Raw genomic sequence first — 16,726 nt, forward strand, 5'->3', positions numbered from 1 at the left:
ACCCTTGGATTTCCACGCCCTCTATTCCTCTTTTCTTGTATTTTCAGGACTGGTACTTTAACCTCTCTTCCGGTTTTTCTGCCTGCCCCCCACTCCTCCCCCTTCTCCCCTCCAACCCTACTTCCTTTCTTAAACTATATAAGTGTCTTTGTGACTTTGTGACTAAGTGACTTTGTGTCTGCTACCCTCAACATCTCTAGGTTGTCCTGCTTTCCTTTATCCTTTTCAGTCTTTCCTTTCCCATCTTGCACGCTGTGGCTGCTGTACTTCCTTTTTGTTTCTTCTTACTCACACTAAGCGACTGAATCTTGACTGTTTACTGACTTTCTAACCCCTCTTCCTTTTTCCCTCTGTATAATTTTTTCCTGTATAATACTTGTACCTTTATTTTTCGTATACTTACCTTGTTCCTTCTATGTTTTCCACCTGCATATCTAGCTATCATCTATCTCACTAATCTCTTATTCTTACTTTCCTATCTGCGTAGTGTTTCAGCTCCTCTGCTGAACTGATTGGCTACGCTCTCTCTACTCTAACTGTTTCTGCCCCGCTCCGCTCCCCTCCCTACCCCCTTATCCCACCCACCCCACGTACCCTTACCCTTATACCTCACTTTCCACACCCCCTAAGCAAACACACCTATCCAAAACACCAACCTCAATTTGTAAATCTCCGCCCACTGGTAACTACCATATCTCCCTTTCCTTCTTATCTCCCCTCCCTCCTACACCTAAGCTTATACTCTGGCTCTTTCCACCAAGTTTCTTTGACTTATACTATAGTCATAGCCCAACCTTTACTCTGGGAGTTCCTTTTATCCCCTCCTCAACATGTCTTCTAAAACTAACAAAACTCCATCCATGGCCTCTATAATAAAACAAAACCCAGCTAAGCTATTACCCCTGTTTATTTCATCTCTAGTACTCACACTACCCTATCTCCTGACCTCTTATGAAATAAAATATAATTATCACTTTAAAACTTCTTCCAAACAAACTGCCTCAGATTTAATAACCCCAAATTTCACACATTCAAACATTACATCTACCTCTTGCTACCTCTTAGCCAAATATCATAGACTATCCCATATTAAATCAAATAATCTCATGTTAAGGAAACTAAAATATTTATTGTTGTTTACCTGTAAACCACACTTAGAATACAACCCCTCTACCCTGGTAGATGGTGATATACATCCCAACCCAGGACCCTCTATTATTTCCTCTGAAGCCAGACCTATTATTTCAAACTCATCCCTTCCATTACCAACCCCTAATGCAAATACCTTACTCATAGAACACCTTAATATCAGAAGTGTTAACAACAAAGTCACCCATCTCCACTCTCTTCTTGAATATTACTCTTTTGATATCCTATGTTTAACTGAAACCTGGTTAAAACCCCTCACTAAAGACACTGAAATCATTCCCCCAGGTTACAACATTCTGAGACGGGACCGCAATACCCGCAAAGGTGGGGGAGTAGCACTCCTATTTAAGACTGAACTAAATATATCCCTAGTACCCTATGCTCCCCTGGAGAACACCAAGACTGAACTCCTTATATCAAAGCTACAACTGAACCCAAATAAAGCCATCTATATTATCTGTATCTGTCTACCTCCTGGAAATAACTCCATAATAATAGAAAATATCCTTAGCTGGGCTTCATCCACCTACCCACAAGAAACTGTAATACTTGGAGACTTCAACCTTGATTGGTCCTCAGTTAATACTAATAACCCAGTCTCTCATATTAATCTCCATGGCTTTACTCAGACAATAAACACCTCCACTAGGATTAATAAACCTAACAACAAAGAAAGTATACTAGATTGGATTCTTGTTAATAAACCTCAACTACAATATCAAACCGGCACTTTGCCGGATGACATTAGCGATCACAACTTAACCTATATCATAAGAAAGAAGAATATCACTACTAATGCCCCTACCATCAGAACTTCTTGTAGTAATAAATATTTTAACCCTATCCTATTTAACACTGAACTAAATGCCTGTAACTGGAAACCTCTAAAAACTCTTCCTCTAGAAGAAGCTGTTCAATATTTTAACACCACATTTTTATCAATCCTAGACAATCATGCACCAAAACGAACTATCAGAGTCAAAACTAAACCAGCCCCCTGGCTATCTAAGGAAACAAGACAAAAAATGTTACTCAGAAACAAATCCTGGATAAAATGGAGAACTAGTAAATCTCCCTCAGATCAACAGACCTTCAGACACTTAAGAAACAGTACCAAAAAAGCTATTCTTTCTGACAAAAAAACTACTATAGTAACCTCCAACAAGTGAATCACAATAATCCCCAAAAATTCTGGTCAACCTTGAATAGACTTCTTCACCCCGGACAGACTACCACTCCCTCTCCCTCTGGGTCCGAAAAGAATTCTGCCCATGAAACTGCCAATGCTTTCAACTCCTTCTTTACTAATACTATCAATTCACTGGCCTCTCACCTTTCCATTGACAATTCTAGCATCCCTGATCTTGCATCTTCTAATCAACCAACCTTCACAATACAACCCATCTCCACCACCTTCATCCAAAAATGCATCCAAAAACTTAAACCATGTACCCCATCGGCTGACCAACTTCCATCTGAATTCCTCCAAAAAGCAGCTAAGGAAATAGCCTATCCCATATCTATCCTTATTAACAGAACTATTAATGAAGGAACCATACCTGACATCTGGATAATCTCACACATTATACCCTTACATAAAGGAGGAAACTCCAATGAATACTCTAATTACAGGCCTATAGCACTCCTGTCTCCCCTAGCAAAAATCATGGAAAAATGTGTTCACTACCAACTAATGAATTACTTAACTAAAAATAACATTCTAACTCCCTGTCAACACGGCTTTAGGCCTTTTCATAGTACTTCCACTGCTCTCCTTTCCTTTACTGACTTCATAAACACAAACCGCAATAATAATATTCTATCTTCAGCACTCTTTATTGACCTGTCCAAAGCCTTTGACATGGTCAACCACCCCCTCCTCATAAAAATCCTGGAATCTCTTGCTTTAGAACCAAAGGCTATCCAATGGTTTACTTCCTATCTCACTAACAGGAAACAGGCAGTCCTCTGGGATAACAAACTCTCCTCTCTTCTCCCAATTTCTCTTGGTGTCCCACAAGGCTCTATTCTTGGACCTCTCCTATTCTCCCTTTTTATAAATGACCTACAAGTAGCTATTCCCCAAGCTACATGCATACAATATGCTGATGACTCCACTCTTATTTGCTCAGCTAAAACCATTCCAGAGCTTCAAACTATTACTCAAAATGTATTCCACACAGTAGAAGCATGGTTCTTAAAACGCTGCCTACTTTTAAATGCTAAAAAAACAAAACTCCTCCTCTTTAAACCTACTACTAGGTCCCCCACATTAGACTTCTCTATCTTATCTATTAATGGCACCCTCATAACAGCCGACTCTACTACCAAACTGCTAGGTGTCATGATTGACAACAACCTTACCTATGATTGTCACATCAATAATACCATTAAAACTGTAAACAGAAAATTGGGCTCCCTTTACAGAATTAAAACATTCTTAACCCCGACAGCCAAAGTTACTCTTGCCCACTCTCACCTTATTTCAACTCTTCTCTATGCCTCAACAATTTACACTAACCTGAAGAAAAACAATCTCTCTAAACTGGCTAACACATATAATAGTATTGCTAGATTTGTGACTGGTAATCAATTCAGAACTCACCACTGTCTGAACCTTCAGCAACTTCACTGGCTGGAATTAGAAAATATATTGCTTCTTTCCCAACTTTCCTTTGTCCAAAGAGCTTTCTATCAACCTAATAACACACCTGCACTTTCCAAACTTTTTACCCCTTACTCTAACCTGAACTCACTTCGCTCCTCTAGCAAACTCCTAGTAACTTTAACTAAATCCAACAACCTTGCTGGTGACTCCCTTTTCTCTAACGCCATTGGTAAACACTGGAATCAACTTCCTATTGAACTTACTTCGATTCCAACTCCTGTTCTGTTCAAACAAAAACTTAGAATTTACCTTAAAAATCACTGGTTATGTCCTTGCTTTAACCCCGACTAAAACTCTAACTCCCACAAATTTCCTCTACTCTTCCCTCTCCCTCTCCTTTTACCTTCTTTTTACGTCTAAGTTATACTACCATCACTTTATAAGAGTTACCTCTCTAATATCCTTCTCCTCCTTCGGGTTCATTTCTTATTACTGACAGTTTATAAATTTAACTGATCTACTCACTCTTTTCGTTTTGAATATCTTTTCTTTTTTACTTTCTTTTTATAACCTAAATATAAAATAATGTGAAATAAGTTTCCATTTTTATTTTGAGAATGTTGAATCCTATGATGTTATACTGTATATTTGTCTATTCCCACCTCATTTTATTTCTGCTCATTTTTTGCATACTATGTAACTGTGTTTATCTCTATGTGGAGCTTTTCTCCCTGGGCCTCTACTGAAAATGGAAATATATCCAGTTAGACTAGCCCGGTTAACAAATGTAAAATAAAAATAAATAAATAAATAAAAATAAGACTAACCAGTTTCTCTTTTTTTTGCTTAAAATTACCTATCCCATCTGGTTATAGTTTGTCTTTACCCATCCCATGATCGATAATTACATATTACCCCTAATGAGAATAACTAGGATCACAGCATAGATAATTTGAGGAGACCTATGTATGGGATAAAGCATTTAAGAGCTGAATCTGTAAATTAGTAGTATAAAGGGAAGTCTTAGGGTAAATTTTCTGTTTCCCATCCATAGATCAATATGGACAGGGATGAAGTTTTTTTTTTTTTTTATGTGTCGAGGGAATATTTTCCTCAGCACCAGTATCCAATGTGAACTATACCTGTTCCTCCAAACTGATCTGTTGATGTTGCAGAAGAGGTTTACATCCCTAGACCAAGTATTTCTGGTACCATTTGACTTGCTTATTTGCAGTAAAACCATCACTAATGGGTCAGAGGACGGCTTGTATGGCAGACACAGGTGACCTCTTAGCAGTCTGTAGAATACCGAGTATAGTGTCAGGGTTTGAGTGGGTCCATGTAGGACATGTTGTTTAGGCCTTGTATCCTTTTAGTAAGGTATCTCTGTAGGTGTTCCGATTGTTGCATGTGTCTTTGTTATATATCTTTAAGATATGTATGCATTCTGGTCACATGCACAGGAAAGATCCTCATAGAATGAGGCCTATAGGGGAGACTTGTGAGAAATGATCATTATGGTATTACTATACAGCATGGAATATATAGAGGTTTGCGACTAAAATCATTATATATCACAAAATAAAAAGTTGTAAGAATAAAGTGCATACAGAACATAGGAGACCTCCTCAGGTATGAGCTCTAATACACTTTCCTTATCTCATTAGCAACAGGTATGTGTACAGAGTCTCAGTAAATATTCACCTGTTTTATCCATTTCTCACTCCTTTGACTATTAAGGTTATGACTGTGAAGAATATTGTCTTGTTTTCAGACTGATATCAAACAATTCACCAACATGCATGGGAAAAGGCAGGAGGTACCCACAGTCCTCTGATTTTGATGTGTCTTCCCAACACATTTACATGGTAAAGATGCCCCTAATGCACACTCACAGGCCTCCATTGTTTCCATAAATACATAATGAGGATCCTCCCCAAATGTCTGCACCTAATCAGTGTATCCCCACTTATCTAGACCAAATAAATGAGTATGTAATTCCTAGGGATAGTTTTAATGGGGTTGAATTCCATCAGAGATTACAGTTTGTGAATCTAGATTGTATAGCTTTGGTAGATTAACTTTATTTGTCCATCCGTGGGGCTAAATAACAGCTGCTGGACCAAATTATACTCACGCTGATGAATGATGACTTTGCACAACTACATCTGGATGGTGATAGTCTAAATGTCCCATTGATCTCTCCCAATCACAAACTGCAGGAAGTAAATGCTGAACAATGTTAGAACAGATAGCTAAATTAATTAACAGTACAATGGAGAGCTGCTTCAATGGGAGGGTTACTCCTGTGGGTCACAGCAGCCTTTTCATGAGGTCACATCTGACATATCTTTAGTAAATCATAGTGTGAAGCAAAAAGATAGGCCATACACTACTGAATAACAAGCAAATAAACTATACTTTGATAGCAGCCTAATTGCCTTGCTAAAGTCAAAATTAATCTATATAAACATAGTAGACAATCCAAGAAAATTACAGAAAGATGTAAGTTTGGCTTAAGATTTAATGACAGATGTCAGCCTTTTGGGGCCTGGCTAAGTGTGATGATCTTTTTTTATTTCCAGACCACTGCAGATACCTAGCAGTGGTTTACAACTAGTCTTAATAAGCATTGTTAAAAATGTGAGTCACCATTGCTTTCCAGTATTTTTCAAAGTCTCACACATGTATTCTAAGATATGCCATACACATAAGGCAGTTATCTCTACACAAGTATTGTGGGACATAAAGTGATGTCCTGACTCCTGATTGTGATGTGTATTGCAATTCAACTACTTATTACACACAACACAAAATGGACAATGGATATATCCATCTGTTTAAATTGTACAAAGCTGAGATACATCATACTGTAGCCAGAATAAATTGTGGTATCCCATGGAATCTCTTGAACAGCATACTGCATTCAGTTCCTAAAGAATCCACCCAATACAGAACACAACACATTTTATAACTTTTTTTATAAATTTTCACTGAGGTTTTATATCATAAACATCTCAATACACTACCATTCAACACACACCATCATATGAAATACAGTGTAACATAGACATTATTTAACAGTCTAGGTACACTATAAAACAGGATGACATACTCATTGTTATCATTCAAAATTCATAAAACCCACCTCCCCCTCTCCCTCAGGAGTTGCTATGCGTAGCTATACCTTCCAGTTAGCACTACAGTATTCCAAACATGAGTATTACACTTTTATGTTATAATATAGCCTCACTCTTTGCCAGTCTATCCTGACTCTCTCTTTTTATTGATCTGTTTTCCTGAATATATGCCAGCTAATTGTACTCTATTTATTCCAATTTTCCACCTTCCATTCAAATTATCCTTCTATCCTTTTGCTATTAAACTTCTCACTCACCAGCCTAAAATAGTATATGAATTTTCTCAGATTTCTTCTATCCATGTTATTGGTCTCCTATCCCTTAGCGGCAAAATTGCCCCATACTAAGTACTTCATTACCAAATACCTTTATTCACTCTTCCATATAGGCCCCAAACCTGCTTAACTCATCTGCATTCCCAAAATATATGAGGATTATCTGCTTCTGCACTTCCACTTTTCTAACATTCTCCTTCTCTCACATGCCATTCCTACAAAATCTGCATGAGTGTCCTAAACCATCTATGCAGCCACTGTATGTATAGGTCCCAAGTTATTGGGAGTATTTTCAGCCCCATTGTTCTTTTCAAGCACTTATTCCACATAGATATACACTTTCTTTTTCCACCCATCTTAGTCCCAGTTTCTCCATTTCCTTGTTATATTTGTGTTAGTTTAATTCTGGATAATGTGCTCCACATTTATGTGTTTTAGGTTGCACCCCTTACCTGTCCCGTATATTACTACACTCTCCTCCACCTTCCTCTCAACCTAGACTCCTTTCTTCCTTAACCGTTGTATAATTTCCATCATCAGCTGTTTATAATGAAGCCACCCACCTTCATGTATGTCGTACCTATCATTAACTTGCTGCCAGTCCAGCAGCCTCCCAGTGGAGACTCCCACTATGGATCAGGTCTCCTGCATAATTCATTCCTTGTTGCTGTTGTATCTTCAATTGCATTGTTTTACACCAGCTTGTAATTTCTGGGTTGCCCCACAGCCCTTTATGGAGCAGGCCCATGAAAGCTTACATAATTTCCCTTCATTTCTTAAACATATATTTATTTATTTTATTTTTATTTTATATTTGTTAACCAGGAAAGTCCAGCTGGACACAAGTCCTTTTTCAGCGGAGGCCCAGGCAGAAAAGCTCCACATAAAAGTAAGCTAATACAACAAAGGTACAATTAAAATATAACAAGGCATAGTAGAACACAGTTAAATATACATTGTGAGACACATGGTTGATAAAACATATAAATATATATATATATATATATATATATATATATATATATATATATATATATATATATTCAAAACTGTTGAATTGAAAACAGGGCATTTCCCATCCTCCCCACCTCCAGGATAATCTTAGCCTTCCTTTCACTGTCCTACTACCTCTCGCACAGCATATGAATTTATTGCAGTACTTTCTCTGTCCATGTCTGTTATTTTCCTAAAGGAGGCAGATGCCTGGATACATATACCACCCCAGGGAGGATCATCATTTTCATAAGTTTTATTGTCACAGTTAGTGTAAAAATCTTATTAGATCATATTTCCTTACAGCATCTTAATCTGCCCTAAAAGATTCTCATATTTGATTTGTATTAACTCATCCACATTTTCCTTCATTTTTTAGACTCAGATATTCCACATCCCCCTTCTTTCTATTAACTCTTGTATAAAACTCCCTGGCCTTCATACTCTAATTTGAAATGTTTTAGACTAATTGCACTCTAATCTTTTTTCCACCCTAAAATTTTCAAAAATCTTATATAACCTTGGCATCACTAAGTAAAATCTGCCTATAGTGAGCATAGAATTGACTGCAAAAAGTCAAAACAACTTCTATTTACTTTGCACACCTGATAGAAGTGTATAACCCACTTAATTAATACCTCGATGACAAAGATGAGCAAAAAGGGAGATAGTTGGCAACCTTCCCTCATGCTGGGATTAATCACAATGTCCTTGGTTAATTGTACGTTTACTGCCAGCTGTGTCCTTGAGCTATTTTAGAGAACAGTTATCCAATTTTGAAAACTTGAGGCTAAAGCTCACCTCCCTTAAAACTTTAACCAAAAAGAGCCACTCTGCTGAATCAAAGGCTTTTCTTATATCAAATAAGATTGCTCTAGCTTGAGTCCACCTATCTATTTGTACTTGCTGCACAAATTCTCTTAATTGCTTACGGCCTTTTTAAACTCCCCAATAACCTTACAACACCAACCCAGGCATGAACTTCTCTAATCTCTTGGCTAAATGGCTGCCAGAATCATTGCATCTATGTCTATCAGAAAAGAATGATCTGTAATTCCATGGATAACTTTTATTCTGACATTCTTTGGGAATCAGTAGTGTAGAAAGGGCAGGGCAAAAAGGTTAATTGCCCTAGGTGCTGACTTGTTCAGGGTGCAATTCGCACTCAATAAAGAAAAAATAATTTTGCAGAAATACTTTTTTTAAAATTTCCCTTTAAGGGAATCAAAAGAAATTGCTAAAACATCCTACATGGACATCTGAGACATGTCAGCATGCCTTTTACCCCCATTTACATATTCCTGCATGAGCAAATTTCTGTGATTAGCGGCACAGTTAAAGGGGGAGATACACAGAAGGTAACTACAGGGCTTTACCTTTGCAGCCTACAGCAAACTAAGCAATTTGTTTGTTTTAGACTAAACAAATCACTTGCAGTGGGTGCTCTACTTTTAAATTTAGAAATAATTAAAAAGGCTTTGTTCAGTTTGTTTATGGTCAAATTTAAAACTCATACCAACAACCTTTAATGGAAAAGCTCACCCAGACTCTTCTACAACTTGTTGTTGCTTTCTTGTATTTTGTATTACTGTATTGCCTTCTTCTATTTTGTATGTTGTGATTTGTTTTCTTTACACTATGTTTTGCTTGTATTCTGATTTAAATGTATATTAAAACTAGGAAAGAGCCACAGCTGTGACTCTTGTGAGTCACACAGAAATTTACCCACTGTCCCACACTGCTGCTGTTGTGTTCTTAAACTCAGCTATCTTTTTAGCTGCTTGCCCCTTACATCAATTTGATCACATATCTCCTTCCCTCTCCCCTTTTATTGGGCTGTTGTGAGTAAGCACAAAATTATCATTTTGTAAAATCACCCCCTTCAATTATTTAAATTTATCAGCTATCCCACTGTATTCAATAGAGCCAGAAAACAAAAGTGCCCACCCCCTTTCAGTCTCTCTTTCTCTTTTAAAATTAGTGGCACTCCACTTAGACAGCTAAAGCTTAAGCTACCCCCTCTTTCATATCTAACTGTAGTGCTTAGGATATTAATCATCTTTTTCCATCTTATCTTTAAGATCTGCAACATTTATTGCAAGACAGCCATTACAAAGGCATGCATCTCGAGCATTTCTCTCCGGGCCTCTGCTAAAATTTAGCTTCATTCCAATTCGGACTTTCTTGGTAAACAAATAATAAATAAATAAATAATAAATAAACCAATTATTGGAGAGCCCACATTCTGCCTCTCAATAGTCATCTTAGGATTAGTGCTTCTGTTTTCTCCTCATGAGAGAAGGAGTACAGGGACATTATTTCCTGGCGCCTGCTGATCACCGGAAGGCCTAATAACTGCTTCATAAGTGACAACTTAGAATTTGTGCTTATATTCTGCTCGTAGTGAGAGAAGGAGCAGACTGCATTGATTCTTGACTGTTTTGGGTTGGGCAGTGAGTGTCTGTGCTTGACATTCCTGATTGGTCTGGTTACTATTCAAGGCATCTACCAGGAAAAGGCTACAACAAGCCTACAGACCCTTGCATCCTCTTGAACAAGACTGTGGATCACCAAGCAGGCTGTGTCTTGTTTCTCATCTTGGGATTGGTTCTAATGTTTTGCTTCTAGTGAAAGAAGAAGCAAAGGAGTGTTGTATCCCAGCAAAGTGAAGCTGTGGTAAGACTAACCCTAGTAGTAGACAGGCAGTAGCCATTCATGCAACTCCCCTCTTTTCATCAGTCTTGACAAGCTAACTCTTTTCAGTAAGTACTGCTTGATTTATTTTTAACTTCAGAATATTTGCCTAAATATGTCGTCCTTAAATTTTCAGGGGCTACTTATTAGTTTCCCCTCAAGTGTTTGTCAGTACCCTGTATTAACACAAACACCTTGACTGTCATTTTTCCTGTAAAAGCGCAATTGAAATTTCAATAGTACCTAGTTGCACACAGGATAACTAGTTTGCAGTAACAAGCACTGTTCCCAGAGTTGCAAACCGGTTACTCCTGACATTGCTTTATAGTCTCACTCCAACTGTCTAATCAATAAAAAGGGTATTTTGCCATGGATATGAACTTTCCTGCTATCTCCGTTACCAGCCTGTTGTATATGGGCATCCTAAGTCAATGTAGAAATTGCCTCATGTTTACTGCCAACCAGTTAATTCTCAAACAAACTGATATGATATGTGAGAGATGTATTTGCACAATGTCACTGTAGGCAAAGCTCTCACATGAAAGTACTCCAAATGTCAATAAGGTTGTCAGTAGTACACATGCTGCACCCATCACACACAACTGAAAGCAGACATATTGACTCACATATCCTGAGGCACTTAAATGTAACCTTCCTAAACCCCAAAAACCTCCAAGATGAAGTACACATAACAAATACCCTCTGCAGCCCAAATGCACTCTTTCAAAACAACATCCACATCAACACATAAACCTATCACTGAGTACAATTTCCCCTTGGTATGTACCAAACTAGGCATATCCAACAAAAGGAATATCCACAGAAGTTCCTCACTAAAAGAATGCAAGGCATAAGTAAAATGTCCTATGTAGACTGCCTCAAGGCCCTATTCCTGTATTCTTTCTCCTACAGGCTGTTTTGAGGAGATCTATGCCTAGCATACAGGGCATTGCCAGACCCCACTCTGATGGCCCTCCTGCATACCAGCAAAACAAACAGCACCAGAATTACCCACTCCAAAGACTTAAACCTTGCCTCTGTTGAAAATAAAACATGCCAGAGAGACAGGCATGTATCTGAGAGACTACCCATCTCTGGAAAAGGCTCCCTATCCATGTGAGGTAGAGATCCTCCCTAACCCATTTCAAGTGTAACTTGGGCAATTGGATGGGAACAAGAAATTAATTTCTGGCTTGCCACCTATGTCTCTAATGGACTCAAGCAACCTGTAAATGGTTCATCTCCCAGGCCCTTGCTTGTAAATGTTTTATCTTTGAAGCTCAGATTTAAACTTATCAAGGGTACCAGGACTTGTCAGAGATCTGGGATGCATGGGTCATTAGCCTAGTAAACACCTATGAACCTGATTTTTTTTGTACCTGATATCCTAAAACTCTATTCACTGGTAAGTAACTGTACTTCTGTGTTGCAAAGATTCTCCTTTTAATTACAATTGTTAACTAAGTACTGAAAATATTTAAATTTATGAGGAAGTCCATGGTAAGCAAATAGATACTTAATGCAATATATAAATGTATATAACACAGTTTGGTTTGACTACTGTAAAACAAATATTTAAAAATCAATAGAGCAGTGGTTATACAAACATCACATTGTGAAGTAAGCATTTATGCCTATGTTTTGTATTCTGTGATAAAGAAATCACGCTAATTGAAAATATTAAGAAAAATGTAGTATTGCATTTTAAGGACTTGAAAAAGACTACAAATAGTTTCAGACTGTATTCTTTATATATCTCAGCTGTAGGCTTAAACCATTAAAGAAATGTCTTCAGTAAATAGAAAAGAGTGGAACAAGCTAACAGCTTTCTCTTTGATGTGTTGCAGTCTTAACAATTCCTTAACATAGGCTCTGCTGAGTGTTAATAGCTATAAATGTGACTTTAATGTGGAGTCATTTCATTTACTTTGTGGAGTCTTTCTGTACAGATATAGAAGGTAGTTTTGATGAGAAAGGCTTCTTAATAGCCTTTTCAGCACAGTTTTTGTCATATTGTTGCATTACTTAGTTTTGATGAGAAAGGCTTCTTAATATCAGCCTTTTCAGCACAGTTTTTGTCATATTGTTGCATTACTTCTCCTCATGTGGCCACAATGGTTAAGCCATTAAATGAATGTGCCACTGGTGCCATTATCCTGTGGGAGTGGCACTGTTAGTGAAGCCCTACTACCCCACATACTATTCTGCTGCATGAGATGACCCATTCTTAGATGTGTTGCATTTTGTTTATTTAATTAGCTTTATTATTATTTTCTAATAACAAGTTCAGTAAACTCCCTCTACCATTCATGCGATACGTAAAGGTAATGGTATCTGCGACAGTTCCTTCTGTCTTTGGAGACTGCCTTCACTTTTTGAAGGATATGATCATTTCCAAAAATGATGTAGTTTGGCTTATTGGATTATGCTTTTATTTGCACAATTAACTTTTTGTAAAAACAGGTGGTGAAGAATTGCATTTTATATAATGACAGCAATGATTATAAAGAGATTAAAAATTATAATATAGACTTCTTTATTTCAGAAAAATGTACTATGTACATTCTCTTTTTGCATCAATGACTAAACTTAACACAAGACTCATGCTTTAAGTGTCCCTGAATAATTCTGGCTGGTTATTTCTGGACTTGTTTACCTATAAGTAAATCAGGACCAGAATCTGGATATCAGTTGTGTGATGGACAGGATTGGGGGTGAACTGGTGTGTCCAATTAAAATGTAATGCATAAATGCAGATTAGCTTTGCACATAACCAAAGGACCTTTTGGGAAGAAATGGGTGGTGAATTCCTCTTAATATATAATGACAATATTTAGAATTATAATGTATTTCTTTATTTCACAAAAAATGTATATTAATTGACTTTTTCTTATACTGTCAAGGATTCAGGTTAACAGTATTGATATTTGTGTCCCTGCCTGATTATTATTATAGCAATACCCCACAGCTGGGTGTGGGTAATGCTGGATTTACTCTTAGTTGGTGTTGTTTGGTCATGACAGCGAAGTCTAAGCTCTTTCTCATCCCAGAGATCCCCTTTCACTTGCTCTTCACTCCCTCTCTTGGAATTTGCCTCGCTCTCCACTTCTGGGACAGAAGTGAGGTTAGCTTCTGTCTCTTTGTATGACTTGTAGATCAGTGTGAATACTGTACCTAGTCAGCCACTGTAGTCTGAGAGCATGTGCATATAAGTTAGTGAGCACATGCGAGATCAGTGCCATTTTGTATAGTCAGTCAGTGTCACTGAAAGCTTGAATGGAGATGCACGTGAGTGTATTAGACCTAATAAGTCAATTAATAAGCATATGAAGTTCGAAGTACATGTTCCACTTACAGCTCCTCATGTGTTTATGTACAATAAATGAATTGAGCCCATCTCGTGCCTCAGTGTTTCATTTGAATACATGAGACGTGACATGGTGTCAGAATGGGATCTGAAGTTGAAGCAGCTCATAAACCATGAGGCATGCAGTTAGATATGGAGTAATATACAGGAGTGAACTCGCAAACATGTCAGCGGTTATCTGAAGGTACTTAAATTAATTTAAATAATTTTCAGTCACCAAACATGTGGCATTGCATTCAAAGTATTCATAATAATTACCAAGTTACTCGATATGTCTGAAATAGCATCATAATGATTAAAGTGTTTGAAATAATCTCCAAAGTGTCTAAAATGTTTGAAAAGGCTAAAACATCCAATTTTTTTTTTCACAATGTATGACTTTTTTGCAGTAACTAAGATTTTTCGAAGTGTCCAAGGTATCTTGAGATTTGAGGTATTTGTTAAAATAAAGCATTTTAAGAAAGATTGTTGTGCACTATACTTATGTTTAAAAGAAATTTGTTATGGCAGAGGGATTTTCCAGACCTGAACCGCTAGTGTTTCATAATAATATTGCAGAGAATTGGCAAGTGGTTGAGCAAGAATATGATATTTTCATACAGGCTGCATTTTCTGGTAAAGATGCACGCACAAGAGCATTTATACTTCTCAATTTAGCTGGCTCAGAAGCCAATGAGCAAGTATATTCATTTGTGTATGCACCTACCGTGTATGCAGGGGAGGGGGAGAACTGCCATATTGTGGTACAGGCTGAAATTAGAAAGGCGCACATTTTTCACAAGAATTCAAAAGCTTGGTGAAACAATTGCAGCATATATTGCCTTCTTCTTCTTCTGGCTTTTCCCAGTTAGGGATCACTACAGTGGATCACCTGTCCTCCCATTATTGGCATTGGAGTTTTACGGTGTCAAGTTGGCAGCCCGGAGTCCAACCTTCCACAGAAGACACAAACATGCACACACACACTCATGCCTATGGCCAATTTAGAGTGTCCAATCCACCTACAGCATGTCTTTGGGATGTGGGAGGAAACTGGAGCCCTCGGAGGAAACCCACGCAACCACAGGGAGGACATTCAGACTCTGCACAGAAGGCACCCCAGCCGAGAATCAAACCGGAGAACCTCTTGCTGTGAGGTGGCAAATTGCAGCATATATTACCACTTTAAGAAATAAAGCAAAAACATGCAAATTTGGTGATCTATGAAATGAGTTGATAAAAGACCGTCTTGTATGTGGTGTTAATAATAATGCAGTGAAAAAAATTTTGGTTTGAGATTGTGAATTAACATTGAGTGAAGCCATTGAGATTTATCAAATATATAGGATTACATAAAAGCATAAGAATATGCTTATGAATGAGAAAGGCATGTTTGCAGTATCTGCTAGTGTGAATGTTGATAGTGTACAGAAGAAGAAAGTTAAGCTGAAAAAGAAATAGAAACTGAGAGGTAGTGCCACATCCAACCTCATTGTTAACTGACGCAATTGTGGAGGCCATCGGGAACCTAAACTGGAAAAGTGTTTAGCTTTTGGTCAGCAATGTCACAAATATAAAGACTGGAATCATTTCAAAAGGTTCCCTATTACGCGATCAAAGACACTTGTCTTCGAACGCGTAATATTCAAACCAAAAACATCGAAAACACTAAACTACAAATGGCCATGTCCTCAAATTTTTTCCTAAGGAAAAAATTCAGTTGGCCGTTCTCGCGGTTTGCCCTTTTCCACAATGTTGAGCGATCTTGGAGTTGGTATATTTAGCTATGGAGGGTGTGGGGGGCGCAGCCACCCATGTTGGGGGGTGTAGGGGATGAAGCCCCACACTTGATTAGGATTGTGAATTTTGTGTTGTTTGGTTGCAACCTTGTGAATTTTTTCCCAAGGAAAAAATTTGCGGATGTGGCCATTTGTGGTTTAGTGTTTTTGATGTTTTGGGTTTGAATATTACATGTTCAAAGACAAGTGTCTTCGATTGCATAATATAGACCCTTTCAAAAGTCTTTGCAAGTCTTAAGTGTCACAGATTTATGTTAAATGACAGTATCTGAAGAAGCAAGTAGATCAGATAGAGACTGTAGCAAAATCCAAGAGCTGTGAACAAACTTTCTATGTTGATGGTGCCTCTGTGATCGATGAAACAGTTAATACAGTAGACTATCAGTTGTCAGCAAAGAGTGACATATTTCGTACTGTACAAATTAATGGGAAACCCACAGATCTTAAAGTAGACACTGGATCTGAATACAATGTTATATAGGTACAAATGTTTGGTAAATTAAAACCTGGTGAGAAACTTGATTCAGCAAAGTGTATAAAACTAGTTCTTTATGGTAGTAAAGAGATTCAAACTGATGGGACAGTAGTTCTTTCATGTCATTCTGCTGGAAGCAGCTAGGACTTGCAGTTTTATGTAGTCAAAAGACATGTGCAGTCACTGTTAGGCCTCAAAGACAGTCTGAGAATGGGATTGATTTCATTTAATAAAGAGGTTCACCATG

Source organism: Protopterus annectens, chromosome 2.part0 (genome assembly GCF_019279795.1).
Source record: "Protopterus annectens isolate FY-2018-M chromosome 2.part0, PAN1.0, whole genome shotgun sequence".
Taxonomy (NCBI): Eukaryota; Metazoa; Chordata; order Ceratodontiformes; family Protopteridae; genus Protopterus; species Protopterus annectens.